The sequence below is a fragment of the Herpailurus yagouaroundi genome, unplaced genomic scaffold (assembly GCF_014898765.1).
Source record: "Herpailurus yagouaroundi ecotype Mexico unplaced genomic scaffold, PumYag 162, whole genome shotgun sequence".
In the NCBI taxonomy this organism is placed as follows: domain Eukaryota; kingdom Metazoa; phylum Chordata; class Mammalia; order Carnivora; family Felidae; genus Herpailurus; species Herpailurus yagouaroundi.
In genome coordinates, this window is record NW_024412403.1 from 11,132,432 (window position 1) to 11,146,960 (window position 14,529).

Consider the following 14,529-nt stretch of genomic DNA (forward strand, 5'->3'; position numbering starts at 1 on the left):
AAAAAAAAAAAAAAAAAAAAAAAAAAAAAAAAAAAAAGTTAAAAAAGTTATTTGGGGAACTAGAACACAAACTCCTGAACCTACCCCCGTGATTGGTGAAATAATGGTCCCTTGATGATGTCCACATCCTAATCCTAGGAAACTATGGGAACAAAAATGTTACCTACATGGTAAAGAGAATTTGCAGATCGGATTACATCAATGATCCTAAGATGGGGAGATTCTCCAAGATAATACCAGTGGGCCCAATATAATCAAAGGGGTCTTAATAAGAGAAAGGCAGGAAGATCAGAACGAGAGAGAGAATATATAAGGGTAGAAGCAGAAAAGGACTGATACAATTTGAAGATGGAGAAGAGGCCATGAACCTAGGAATGTGGGCAGCCCTTGCAAGCTGGAAAAGGGAAGGAAACAGATTCTCCCCCGGTGCCTCCAGAAGAAATGCAGCCCTACCAACACCTTACATTTAGCCTAGTGAAACTGATTCTGGAGTTTTGAACTCCAGAACTGTAAGGCAATACATTGATGTTGTGTTAAGCCACTGAGTTTGTGATAATTTGTTACAGCAGCAATAGGAACCTAATACTCCCTGCTTTCTGCACTTCTTGGGGTTTTTTTTTTTTAAGTTTATTTTTGAGAGAGAGAGAGAGAGAGAGAGAGAATGCATGTGAGAGGGGGAGGGGCAGAGAGAGAGGTAGACTTAGAATCCCAAGCAGGCTCCGGGCTCTGAGCTGTCAGCACAGAGCTGAACACAGGTCTTGAACCCACGAACTGTGAGATCATGGCCTGCGCCGAAGTCGGACGTTTAACCAGCTGAGCCACCCAAGCGCCCCACCGTTGTGGTTCTTGCCCACAGTATTTTGCTTGACGAGCAATGAGCTTGCCCATTCTGCCCCAGGCAACCGTTACTTTTAGGTGTGTGATCAGCTCACTTTTCCCCTGTATTTTTTTCCCACTGTCCCAGATCCTAAAAACAACCGTCTTGTTGTTTTGGGCTGAAGCCACATAGAGAGGACTAGGATGTTTTCTGGAATTCCTGGCTTTGGGTTGAGCTTAGTGGACCAGGCCAAGTTGTGGGGGGTCTCAACACTGGGCGGATGCTTGGGGAAGATCTCTCTCTCCTCTTCTTCTCCTTCTTCTAAGCCACGCCACTTACCCGGGCTGGCTGAATTATACTTGAGTGTTTGTGCAAAGTTCTGGAAACAGGGCCATTCCAGCCACAGAGGTGGCCAGGAGACTTTCCAGATTCTTCCATCCCTGCCCCCATTTCATACTTTCCACTCATTCATTCCAGTGACACTAACTGATTACCTGTCAGGGCCAGATACCGAGCTAGGTAGGCACTGGGAATGAAACTCTGAACAGGCACAGCCTGTCTCTGTATAGCAGGGTGATGGGCAGTGTGTTCTAACAGAGATGTGGGGTCACAGAGAAGGATGGGCCACTCTACCGACAACTGGATGGAATCAGTCTCTGGGACGTTCTCAGAGAGGACAGGGCCCTTGAGCTAGGTCTTGAGGATGAAAAGGGTTCAAGAAACAGGCAAGGAAGAAAATGGAGTGTGCTAGAGACAGCAAGTTCTGCCACTGTAGAGCCTGGACATCAAGGAGTGGCGTGGCCCAACTCAGCAATGAAAATAGATTGGTGTGGCCAGAGCAAAGGGTATACAGGGGAATGGGAACAAGTAGATGGAGAGGGGGGCATGGCCCCTTGGGGTCTAATGGTAATGTCAAGGGCAGAGTTCGTAAAACTGAAGCCTATTTTCCTGAACATTTGAATTGCAAAACTGAGACCCATCAGGTGGATGGGAGGGAATTCTGGAAGCACCGCTCAATGACAGTCTTTGTTGGCTGATTTGGCTAATGTAAGTGTTACATGTTAAGACTGGTGTGTCATTGAAGAGGAAAGATGGGGTAGTATTGTGGTTAGACTGTGGGTTTGGGAGTCCCACAGACATAGGCTATGACTTTCCAGCTGCGTAATTTTGGGCCAGAAGATAACTCTCTGAGCTGAAGTTTTCCCAGTGAGGTCCAAAGGTCAAAGTGAAGATTAAATTTAATCATGTATATAGGGGCACCCGGGTGGCTCAGTCGGTTGAGCTTCCGATTCAGCTCAGGTCATGATCTCGCCGTCCGTGAGTTTGGGCCCCACGTTGGGCCCTGTGCTGACAGCGCAGAGCCTGAAGCCTGTTTAGGATTCTGTGTCTCCCCCTCTCTCTCTGCCCTTCCCCCGCTGACACTCTGTCTCTCTGTCTCTGGAAAATGAATAAACCTTAAAAAAAACTAAATAATGTGTGTGTAAGAGTGCTCAGCTAGCTACCAAGAACACAGTCACTGCTCATAAATCACAGTTGTGTATTATCGTGCCCCTTAATGTCAATTGAATGTGTCACCCTATTTTCCTACCAGAGAAAGATAAGAGGGAGCCGTCAACAGCTTCAGGATGGGATTTTAATAAGGAACTGTGAGCACAATGACAAAAGAGCCAGGAAATACAAATCCCCAGATTATAAAAGGATGCAGGTTGAAAGCGTATGGGACTAACTGAAGTATTAGAAGATCCTCAATGAGTTAGGGCAAAGTTTCCAGATCTAGAACGACAGAACTTTCTCTAGCTCTTCTCAGGAAACCAAGAATACAACAGCAGGAACTGGAAGAGAGATGGGGTTATGCCATTTTCTCAAAGAATCTTCACTGAGAAAAGGCAGGTGGGGCCAGGGCGGGGAATGGGGAGGAGACAAGACACTTAGTCGCCAGCATGGTGGCATAACTGTCAAGTTCAGTCACCTGTGGAACCTGGGCTCTGTGTTCTTTGAGGGCAGGCCCTTGACTTAGGTGTCTTTGTACCTGCAGTGTCTGCTTAGGTGGCGGAGAACCAATAAATGTTGAATGGGTGGGGACCCCTGAGTGGCTCAGTTAGTTAAGCAACAGACTTTGGCTCAGGTCATGATCTCAGGGTTCGTGAGTTTGAGCCCCGTGTGGAGCTCTGCGCTGACAACTCAGAGCCTGGAGCCTGCTTTGGATTCTGTCTCAGTCTCTCTCTCTTTGTCCCTTCCTCTCTCTCTCTTTCTCTCTCAAAAATAAATAAGCATTAAAAACAATGTTGACTGGGTGAAGGAGGCATTGCTGAGTTTTTCCCCTTAACCACCTCATCTACCAATCCAGGCGTTATTCAAATGCTAATTCAGCACAGGTAAAACAGTGGATGGCTTTTTTTTTTTTTTTAACTCAAGTTAGATAACATACAGTGTGGTCTTGGCTTCAGGAGTAGAACCCAGTGATGCATCACTTACATGTAACACCCAGTGCACATCCTAAAAAGTACCCTCTTTAATGCCCATCGTTCATCTAGCCCATCCCCCCATCCACCACCCCTCTAGCAACTCTCAGTTTCTTCTCTGTATTTAAGAGTCTCTTATGGTTTGCCTGCCTCTGTTTTTTATCTTATTTTTCCTTCCCTTTGCCTATGTTCATCTGTTGGGTTTCTCAAATTCCACATATGAATGTAATCATATGATATCTGTCTTTCTCTGAGGGACTTATTTCGCTTAACACAATACACTCTAGTTCCAATGGATGGCTTTATTTTTTTATTCTATATTTTGTTTTATTTAATTTTTTTGCTCACACATGAACATCATCTTTAGTTTTCATTTTTTTGAAAACTTGTAAGGATTTAATCTTGGAAAGCACTCATCAGGGCTAGGTAATTTCTAATTTTGCCTGAGATCTAACATTCTACAATTCATTGAGTTATCCTAATATCATATTACCCTCCTTCTAGTACCCTTCATGACTACATTGGACAAGAGGGACTTGACATACAGAACTAAAACACACACACATGACTAAGCATGAGACAAAGAAGTAAACAATGGAAAACATGTAAAGAAATTCCCTTGCTCCATTGGTGTACTTCAGTCTGGGCCCAGGTCTTTGTTTTTGCCAAGATACAAATTTTACCATTTTAATTTACCATTTTAAAGGTCCAGTGGATGTGCAATTTCTTTTTTTTTTTTACCCTTTAGTGAGTTTTTTTTCCCAATGGGTGGCTTCTTTTATTTTTTATTTTTTTTTTAAAATTTTTTTTTTCAACGTTTATTTATTTTTGGGACAGAGAGAGACAGAGCATGAACGGGGGAGGGGCAGAGAGAGAGGGAGACACAGAATCGGAAACAGGCTCCAGGCTCTGAGCCATCAGCCCAGAGCCCGACATGGGGCTCGAACTCACGGACCGAGAGATCGTGACCTGGCTGAAGTCGGACACTTAACCGACTGCGCCACCCAGGAGCCCCAAGAGTGGCTTCTTTTAAATGACACCTTCTTATCTCTATTTGAACCCCAATCATCATTCGAATTCCTCCAATCACTCAGAAACTTTGCTATTGCTCGTGACCCTGTGTCACCTGATGAGTGATGCCAGGAAGAGTCACGGTCACATGTTTAGAAGACTTTTAGAAACTGAATGAAGCATTGCCCCTCGTCTCTCATAGAATATGGACCAACAGTGAAGGACACTTAAAAATATATCTTTCATGAGAGAGAGGTGAGTAATATACTTCATTAGTTTTGAAAGACTTAGCTTTATACTTTGTGAAACAACAAAGCCTGTTTTTTAACAAAGTTTTATTTATTTTTGAGAGAGAGAAATAGAGGAAGCGGGAGAGGGGCTGAAAGAGAGGGGGATACAGGATCCAAAGCAGGCTCTGTACTGTCAGCACAGAGCCCGATGTGGGGCTCGAACTCACGAACCATGAGATCATGACCTGAGCCAGAGCTGGTGCTCAGCTGGCTGAGCCGCCCAGGCACGCCAACAAAGCCCATCTTTAGAGGCACGGTTTTACTGGCTGGCACGGCTAAAAAAAGTTACTGCTCCAATCTGAGAGAACCAAATGGAAGGTGTGTGTGTCTGTTCGTACTTTACTGTGTCAAGATGCTCACTGTTTCCTCCTTCCCCCCAACCATGACGTCTTTCTTGAAATGGCACTAGTTTTCTTTTAACTAACGTAATAGAATTTTCCTGCAATCTAAACAGAAGGCGTTGGCTTTTTAATATTTTAAACCAACAGGTTAAAAGCTCACTGAAATACTACCTCTGGAAGATTTTGGAACAGGTTAAAAAAAAGTTTCCATTATTAAAAAATGTGCAGATAGGAGTTTTTATAGTGAACACATCATTTTCAACAACAATACTACACAGTCCTGGAATATTTCCAAACATCTGTTTTCAAACTGCTTTCTCCATAGCATGATTTACTCTGGAGAATCGGTAACTTTCTTACTCGAAGGTAAAGTATCATCTTTACCTTTAGAGATTATGTTGATTTATTGCTTCAGAAATCTCTGCCAGATAGCAAACCACTGAGAGCCACAGGCTGCAGAAAACCGCCTGAATTTGCAACACTAATCCTATGGTCAAAGCAACCGGATGCCTCCTCTCTAAGTTGTACAAATACTTCTAAGTTATTTTATGAAAGATAACCAGTAACCTCTGTGCAAAACAAAACATGTTTGTAATACTCCTCCTTCCATTACAGAATGGTCCAAAGAACTTCACATATTTTATTTCTTTATTTTTAAATTTTTAATGTTTTTTTTTTTTTGAGAGAGAGAAAGAGAGAGAGAGAGAGAGAGCATGAGTGGGGGAGGGGCAGAGAGAGAGGGAGACACAGAACCCAAAGCAAGATCCAGGCTCTGAGCTGTCAGCACAGAGCCCCACGCAGGGCTCAAACTCACGAACCTCAAGATCATGACCTGAGCGGAAGTCGGATGCTCAACCCACTGAGCCACCCACAGGCGCCCCTTGTCTCTTGTATTTTAAAGCCTTTTTCTGTGCTTTTTAAAGTTTTTATCTATTTGTTTTGAGAGAGAGAGAGTGAGAGTGAGTGGCAGAGGGGCAGAGAGAGAATCCCAAACAGGCTCCACACTGTCAGTGCAGAGCCCGAGGCAGGGCTTGAACTCACAACCGATGAGATCATGACCTGAGCTGAAGTCAGACACTTAACTGACTGAGCCACCCAGGCGCTCCTGTGTGTGTGTGTGTGTGTGTGTGTTTAACTGCTATATTTTGTTTTGAAAATTAGCTTCATCAGCGCCATCCTCTAAAACTCTTCCTTCAAGGCAGCAACAACCCCTTCCTAGGGCTCGCCTGCCTGTGAAGGAAGTAGTAAATGAAAATCACCTTTGGATCTGTCTCAGTAGGGCTCCCCTGGGATTCCTTTTATATGCGGGTCAAATGAGCTGCCTCATCAAGCGTGACACTGATGCTGTTGTCTCCTACAACATTGTTCTGGTTACAGAAGTCACTTCGCATTAAAAATATCTTCTCCAGGCCACCTTTCTCTAGACGTTCATGGACAAAGTCGTCCTGGATGTATTTCATTACTGAGTAGAATTGGGAAATTCTGGAGGCTGAGACATGTTAGAAGCATCCGTACTTCAACCCAACTGCAGAGTAAGCCTCCCACCCTGTCTAATTTCTCCTGGTACTTATTCCGTTAAACCTTCAGTGATGTTTTCAAGGCACCTTCCAAGTGTGTGTGCCGACAAAGGAACACATTTTCATTTGCTTGCCGGTTTGTGTTCCGGGCATTATTGTTCCGCAGTTGTCCCCACAACGGGAGTCACAAGTGTTTCCTCCATAGTATGTGGCTTTTTCCCCCCATTTACTATTGAACAAGAAAGTGACCATTCAATAAGAAACTTAAATAAGGCTTTAGGGGCTTCCAAATGTTGACCATTAAATTTATTGTGATGTTTGCAAAGCAATGGATTAAGTAAACCGTTCTGAACATTAAAAACAAATTGTATGGGGCGCCTGGGTGGCGCAGTCGGTTAAGCGTCCGACTTCAGCCAGGTCACGATCTCCCGGTCCGTGAGTTCGAGCCCCGCGTCGGGCTCTGGGCTGATGGCTCAGAGCCTGGAGCCTGTTTCCGATTCTGTGTCTCCCTCTCTCTCTGCCCCTCCCCCGTTCACGCTCTGTCTCTCTCTGTCCCAAAAATAAATTAAAAAAAAACGTTGAAAAAAAAATTAAAAAAAAAAACAAAAACAAATTGTAGACATCTACTTGATATTCCAGATAATACGTTTTTAAATGTTCCGCACATAGTTTTGGCTTCGTACGAGCTTTAGCTGATATCCCAGTTACAATATCCATTTAGCTTGGATTTCATTGTTAATGGTAGATGACGTAATTCCTATTTCAAGCAGTTTTTGTGGGCCTTTCAAATTTGCGGAGGAGGGGGTCACTCATTGCCAGAACTGATTAGATTATCAATGTTTTGCCTCATACTGTGGCCGCCAAAGGGCTTGCATCGGAGGGTCGACCTTGGCATTTTTCTAATGGCTCACCACTGCTTTTATCACCAGTATTATCGGCACCCGGCGATTAATCTGGAAGTACATTTAAAGCCACTTGTTCACTTTGTGAGGACTGGTTTCGTTAAAAACAAGATAATATAAGCCATAGAGCCACTTGACTTAGCTCACATGATTTGCATTTGTCAGACCTCCCTGGGCTAAAATGAATGACTGAATGCAGGGGCTGCTGTTAGCCTGCGCATACAGGGGAAGTCTACTCTCCCCTCAAGATGACTCTCGCACGTTGGATGGGACACGGGAAGATCCGACACCAGGACCAAATGGAGGCACCAGCGTCATTTCACAGGCTGAATGTCAGCGATGCTGAAGTTCCTTCTTATTATTTTAGATTTTTAAAAAGATGCTCTAATATCCTTCTCCTTGTCCCAACAGATCACCTTGTGCACGCTGGAGTGTGTGTGTCGTGCTTTAGAGACCATCATTCTTAACCCACTTCCCTGATAAATACATAGCAACGTATTAATTATTCATTTCACAAATATAACCTGGATAGCTACCGTCCCACCCCATTTCTTCTCCTTCCTAGCACACAATGCCTAATCTCCTATCTTCCTTATGGCTTCTATGGCCACGAGACTGAGTTTCAGCCAATGGAATGTGTCACTTCCAGGCCCGGGCCATGCAACCCGTCCCCCACCCCCGACACCTGCCATCTTTCTCCCTTTATTCTCTGTTACTACATCTGCTGTCTGGCTGTCAGTGCCCAGAGCAAAGTTGGAAGCCACATGTTGAAGATGGAGGGGTCTCTTTCCCCCAGAATGGCCATGTGGAGCGCAGCGCCGTTCCCACCCCCCATCGTCAACTGAACTTTACAAGATTCAGAAATAAATGTTCATTGTGTCAAGCCACCAATATTTGCGGGGTAGCTATCACAGCAGCCAGTGTTGCCTTAAGTAATACCTTCCCTTTGTGTGAGACATTTTGACAGATGTTGTAAGCGTCACCAAAATAAACAGACATATGGGGTGCCTGAGTGGCTCAGTCAGTTAAGCCTCTGACTCTTGATCTCGGCTCAGGTCATGATCTCACGTTCATGGGTTTGAGCCCTACATCTGGCTCTGCACTGACAGCCCGGAGCCTGCTTGGAATTCTGTGTCTCCCTCTCTCTGCTCCTCCCCGACATGCATGCATTGTCTCTCTCCCTCTCAAAATAAATAAATCTATTTAAAAAAATTTTTTTTTAAAAAAACCCAGACATATCCCTGACCTCAAGAATATAATAAAGCAGTATGCAGATCATGGTACTGTGAATTAGTCTAGATCACGAACACCATGAAAGGAGCCCAAATAAAGCACAAGGTGAGTTTAAGCAAAGAGAATAAGCGCTCCAGTTAGTGTGGCCAGAAAACGTTCCGGGGAGGAGGTCACGTTTGCACTGGCCTTTGGAGCCAAGAGAAGATGGCAGTAAAAAGAGCTACAAGGAGAGAATAAGGGCAGGTGTAAGCCTCCAGGTGGGGCTGGGACTTTGACTATCAAGCTAAGGGGTTTGGACTTTATCCTGCAGGCAGTGAAGAGCCAGTGAGAAATTGTGAGCAGGGCAAGACGCATTCCCGGTGGCACATTAGGGAGATCACTCTGGTAACAAGGAAGAAGGTAGACTAGAGGAAGCACGGGAAGCCCTGTGTGTTTGTGAGACCTTTGAAGAATCAACCACCATTGTGAGCCTAGCGTCACAGTTCAGAACTCAAGCTGTGGGGCCAGCAGACCTGCCTGTGAATTCCGACTCTTCCATTTGTCAGCTATACTGATCCTGGGTAAGTTACTTAAGCCTCAGTTTGCCCACTTGAAAAAAAGTGGATAATAGCAGGTGCTTCATAACATTGGTGTGAAGAGGGAGCTCATGCATATAAAGCAGGCAGCATGGTGCACGGCAGATAACAAACCCTTAAGAAACAGCCATTGTTATTTCTATGCCCGATGTGACACAGTAAGGGTCTGAACTGGGTTTGTTGCAGTGATAATGGAAAAGAAGGACTGAATGCAAGAGTTACACAAAGAAGGCAGATGAATCAAAAATCACTCCAAAGTTTGGTCTCAGCTGCTTGGGAGAACGGTCTCCCACTGGGAGGATGGGTGGGTTTTGTGAAGTACAGAATAACCGCATTTTTAGACAAGTCAAATTTAAGGTGTGAAGGAAAGCCAAAGACATTTGTAGACAAAGATGAAGAAGGCAGCAGAGAAGGAGAAATTTAAGAAGTAAAATAAATTATTGGAGAAAGATTCCAAATGAGAAAGGAGTAGATGTGACCAAGACGGAGGTTAGGGTCTCATGTGCCGAGAGATGAAGATATACACCCTTCTGGCTTTCTCTGAGATGAAAGAGAATGGGTTGGGGTGGGGGGAGAAGGAGGGAAAGCTTTCAAGAAACCAACATACATGAACAGAAAAGTTGAGGTTGCTGGTGTACGTGGCCTTGGTTTTTTCTGAAAACCTGGGGGCGTGGTCATCTGCTCAGATGTCAGTAGGGACAGAGATCTCTGTACAGAAGCAGTCCCTACTTACCACTCACCTTCTATGAATCTTGTTCACTGAAGATCCGAGCACATAAGACCCTGGGCTCAGTGCTCTGCAGAGAGAATTTTAGAAGGACATTGCTTTTATGAGCATTGTTGAATGCCCAGCTTTCCTGGCCCTGCTGGAGACTTACAAGGCTAGCTGCAGGCTAAGAGCAAACACTCTTGCTATTTTAAAGTTAAATCAATTTTAAAGTTAAAGGTCCAAACTGACTTTCTCCTGTTCTGATGTTGTTGGGCAGAGTCAGCCCCAAGGGCATGGCACATTACTGTGTTTGCCAAGTAGGGCCATGCTGTAATTTGCTCTCAATGATCCCCAGGAAGCCATTGGTTAGCACCATTGGCAGTTGGTTAGCACAACTGGTGGTAAAAACAATGGAAGGCTGGTGTGGGTGCTCACAGAGTAAGCTCCCACCATCCTACCACCATATTTGACAGACCAGGGCCTTATTGACCCCTCATCTTCCAGTCTACCCAGATACTCCCTTCAACTGGATTTCATCTCTGGACAATTTGATTGAGCAGACAGGGAGATGTCCAGTACACTAGATCACCCTGGCTGCTGGAGTCAAGTTTGGGCGGAAGTTGAGTCTGAGCAACCAAACTTTGGAAGCTCATCATGTGGAAGACCACCAGAATCTTCCATGTGAGAATCTTCCTAATGAAGTGAAGTCTTGTTTATTTTTCCCTGGTGGAGGTAATTGCATATGACATTTCTCTGAATCATTTATTTATATTTTTTCTTCTTTTTTCAGCATGAGAAACTAAACAGATGGAGAAAGCTCACTTAAAGGGTTTTCTTATTACTCCTGGCAGTCTTTGGCTCCAGAAAACTGCTTAGCCTCTTTCCTTGGCTAGAAATGATGCCTGGAAGTGTTTCCGCTGCCTTCAGACTCACAGAGGGTGAGCAGGGACCACGTTTTTCCCATTTGTTCCCTTCATCATTCCTTCATCAAAGTCTTCTTCCGAACTCCAGCACAGAGATGTTTTATTGAGGCTCTGGACCCCACTCAGAAGCTTTTTTGTTTAATTCAATTCTTCTTGTTGCCATTAGGAGTTCATTTAAGCATGTCTCCATCCCCATATTTTAGCCAGAATCCAGAGCTGCTTCTCAGAAGGATGGACATGGATGAAAACACCATGATGGTGAACCCAGCTGGGAGCATGGACAAGTTAGGAGAGGACAGATGGGAGGGGGATGGGCAGCAGAGGTAGAGGACATTGTAACAGCATCTTTACAGGTAGGAGCTCCAGAAAGATGGGCCTGGGGGATTGCTCTGGGGGGCCAGGAGCCTGTTGCTACTTCCAAAAGGATTGGTTTCTTCAAAGTCTAGGCCAGACTGAGCCCCCAGACTCCACCAGCCTTGAATATATTTGTTGTCTTCTGCTCAAGGCAGAGCTTACACCAGAAAACAGAGTTAGGAAGAGTGACAAAAGAAGAGGAAAGGAGGTGTAACTGGAGTGAAGAGGCTCTGAGAATTCCAGGTGTGGGGTGAAGTTTGGGGGGGACCAGGACCTGTAATGGGGCACAAGTGGAATCTCTAGCTCCTTACCCCATGACCTATCTTCTATCTGCAAAATTGGGGTTCCCTTTCTATTTCCCCACTATCTTCTGTCCCTACTGAGAAGGAAAGTAGTAGCCCAGCAGCACATCACTCCCTGGGGCACTCTCAGTCACCCCTGATAATTACCAGAATTCCCTTATCCCACCCCTCACCCCATCCTGGGTGGAGTACCCCTCTTTTCAGGTTCCCACCATCTGTAACACTTGACTGGTGCCATATTGGAATGGACCTGCATATGGACCTCCCTCATTAGACTGCACACGCTAAAATCAGGGACTGTCTCTTGCTGGTGGGTTTTTCCAGGAATTAACACCATGTCAACTCATAGTTCAACAACTGTTCAAATGCATATGTAAATGAACAAACATAAAATACATATGTGAATTTTCTCACATCGAGTCATCCAACTCTACTTTAAGAATTGCATTCAGGGGCATCCGGGTGGCTCAGTTGGTTAAGCGTCCGACTCTTGATCTCGGCTCAGATCATGATCTCACAGTTCCTGAGATTGAACCCCATGTCAGGTTCTGTGCTGACAGCTCGGGGCCTGCTTGGGATTCCCTCTCTCTCTCTCTCTCTGCTCCTCCCTCGCTCCCTCTTTCTCTCTCTCTCTTACACACACACACACACACACACACACACACACACACACACACTAAATAAATAAGTAAACTTAAAAAAAAAAAAGAATACCATTCAACAATACCCAGAAAACATTGGGTGCCTACTATGTGCCAAGCACTAGGCTGGGCCCTGAACATACTACTGTAATAAAGAAGAGTTGGGACTTCTAAGTTGCAATCAGGCATACAAGATCACAGATAGGAGAGCACTGGTTGATGTTTTCTCTCCTGCCCCTCTTGATCAGGGATGCCAGTGTCTGGTAGGAAACAGACATGGTCCCTTCAGCATGGCACATGGTGCACCCCATTGCCTCTCATCCCTCACCTTGGCAGTAACTCTCCTTGGGCTATTTGAAGTTCTCTCTCCTCCCACGGTTCTCAGTGTGTCAACTATTGTAAAACTTTGTATGGTACTTTCGTCTCAATGACCAGGGGTGTCCCACTGATATTTATTTGGTGGAAGCCAAGAATACTCAACATTCTGCAATGCCTGGGACAGTCCCCTGCAGTAAAGAGTTATCCCACATCCTGCCAACTTCCAAATGTTCCACCAGAGCTTCCCATAGATAAAAAAAAAAACACAAAGTATTTCTTGCAAGGTTCTAAATATGCTGAATTCCCTGGAATGAGACTCCCATATAAATTGAGGGAAGACTGTACTCTGTAAAGAGTCAGTCACTATTTGGGACACCATGTCACCAATGACAGTGCCCCATGGTATTTGAGTTGCCAGCACAGCTCACCTGTGGCAGGCTGCATTCTTATCTGCTGCTTTCATAGAAAGGCTGTGCAGACACCCAAGAATCTGACTTGAGCATTACATTTTCTACCTTACTCCTGCCTGAGCATTTATCTGTGGAAACATACTATCTTGCTATAAATTACTTCCCACATCTTCTTAAGTCAGAGCATTATATCGATCATTTAATTTTGTTCATGTTTATTTATTTATTTAGAAAGAGAGTGTGTGAGCAGGGGAGGGGCAGCGTGAGAGGAGAGAGAGAATCCCAAGCAGGCTCCATCCTCAGTGTGGAGCCTGACACAGGGCTCAGTTCCATGACCGTGAGATCATGACCTGAGCCAAAACCAAGAGTTGGATGCTTACCAACTGAGCCACCCAGGCACCCCTATGTTGACCATTGAAAATATAATGCATGTATGCAGGGTGTCTGGGTGGCTCCGTTGGTGAAGCATCTGACTTTGGCTTGGGTCATGATCTCATGGTTTGTGGGTTTGAGCCCTGCGTCAGGCTCTGTGCTGACAGCATGGAGCCTGCTTTGGATCCTCTGTCTCCCTCTCTCTCTGCCCCTCCCTCTCTTGTGCTCTCTCTCTCTCTCTCTCTCTCTCAAAAATAAACATTAAAAAAAATAAAAAAAAATATAATACAATGCATGTACAGAGATTAGATTCATTTCTGTTATGGGCTGAATTGTGTCACCTCCCCCTACAAGCATCCAAATTCCTATGTTGAAGTTCTAACCTCCAGAACCTCAGAATACAAATTTATTTGGAAATAAGGTCTTTATGGAAAGAATCAGATTATATAATTAGGTCATCAGGGTGGGTTCTAATCCAATATGACTGGTGCCCTTATTGAAAGGGGAAATTTGGACACAGGCATGCATAGAAGGAAGACAATATAAAGAGACACAGGGAGAAGATGGCCAGCTATACATGCAGGAAGAGGGCCTGGAACAGACCCTTCCCTCAAGGCCCTTAGAAGGAATCAACCCTGTTGACATCTTGGTCTTTGACTTCCTGTCTTCAGGACTATGAGACAAAACTTTCTGATATTTAAGTTGTGAGGTCTATGATACTTTGTTATGGCAGCCCCCCAGTTCATTTGTTATACAAACTAATATAATTTCATTCTGGAAAAGTACAGGAGTATGAGAGGTAGCACAAAAAGAGGGTATTGGGTGTGATGGGTTGAGAAGAACTGTCCAATTCAGACTCTCAAACAGCCTTTTTTAATACAGCTCCAAACAGCAATAATAATGCAAAAATTGGTTTTGGTTTGGCAAAGGCAAAGCATGGGTAATTTCAGTGTCAGAAATAATCAAAGTATTAAATATCTAGCAAAAGAAAAGAAAAGTAAACCTCTAACTATGGTGATTTCCTGCATGTGAGAGAAATTGACCATAAAGCAATTAAAGTAAGGTCAAAAAAGAAAGAAAACCTTCTATTTCGTACATGGAAAAACACTCTTAAAACTCTGCCTGCTATAGACAAATAGCCCCACTTATATTTGTAAGGGTTTTCAGTTTATTCCATTTAAAAGTCCTGAGAGGGGCTCCTGGGTGGCTCAGTCAGTTGAGCATCCAACTCTTGGTCTTGGCTCAGGTCATAATCTCATGGTTCATGAGTTCAAGCGGTGCATCAGGCTCTGTGCTGATGATGCAGAAGCTGCTTAGGATTCTGATTCTCCTTCTCTCTGGCCCTCCCCTGC

The 14,529-nt window shown here is 44.6% G+C and overlaps 1 protein-coding gene across 2 annotated transcripts in view; it reads right to left on the bottom strand.

The window, feature by feature from the left end:
* The window catches only part of KCNE2 (potassium voltage-gated channel subfamily E regulatory subunit 2), a 172,943-nt gene that overhangs the window by 61,881 nt on the left and 96,533 nt on the right, over positions 1-14,529 (bottom strand). The window lies entirely within an intron of this gene.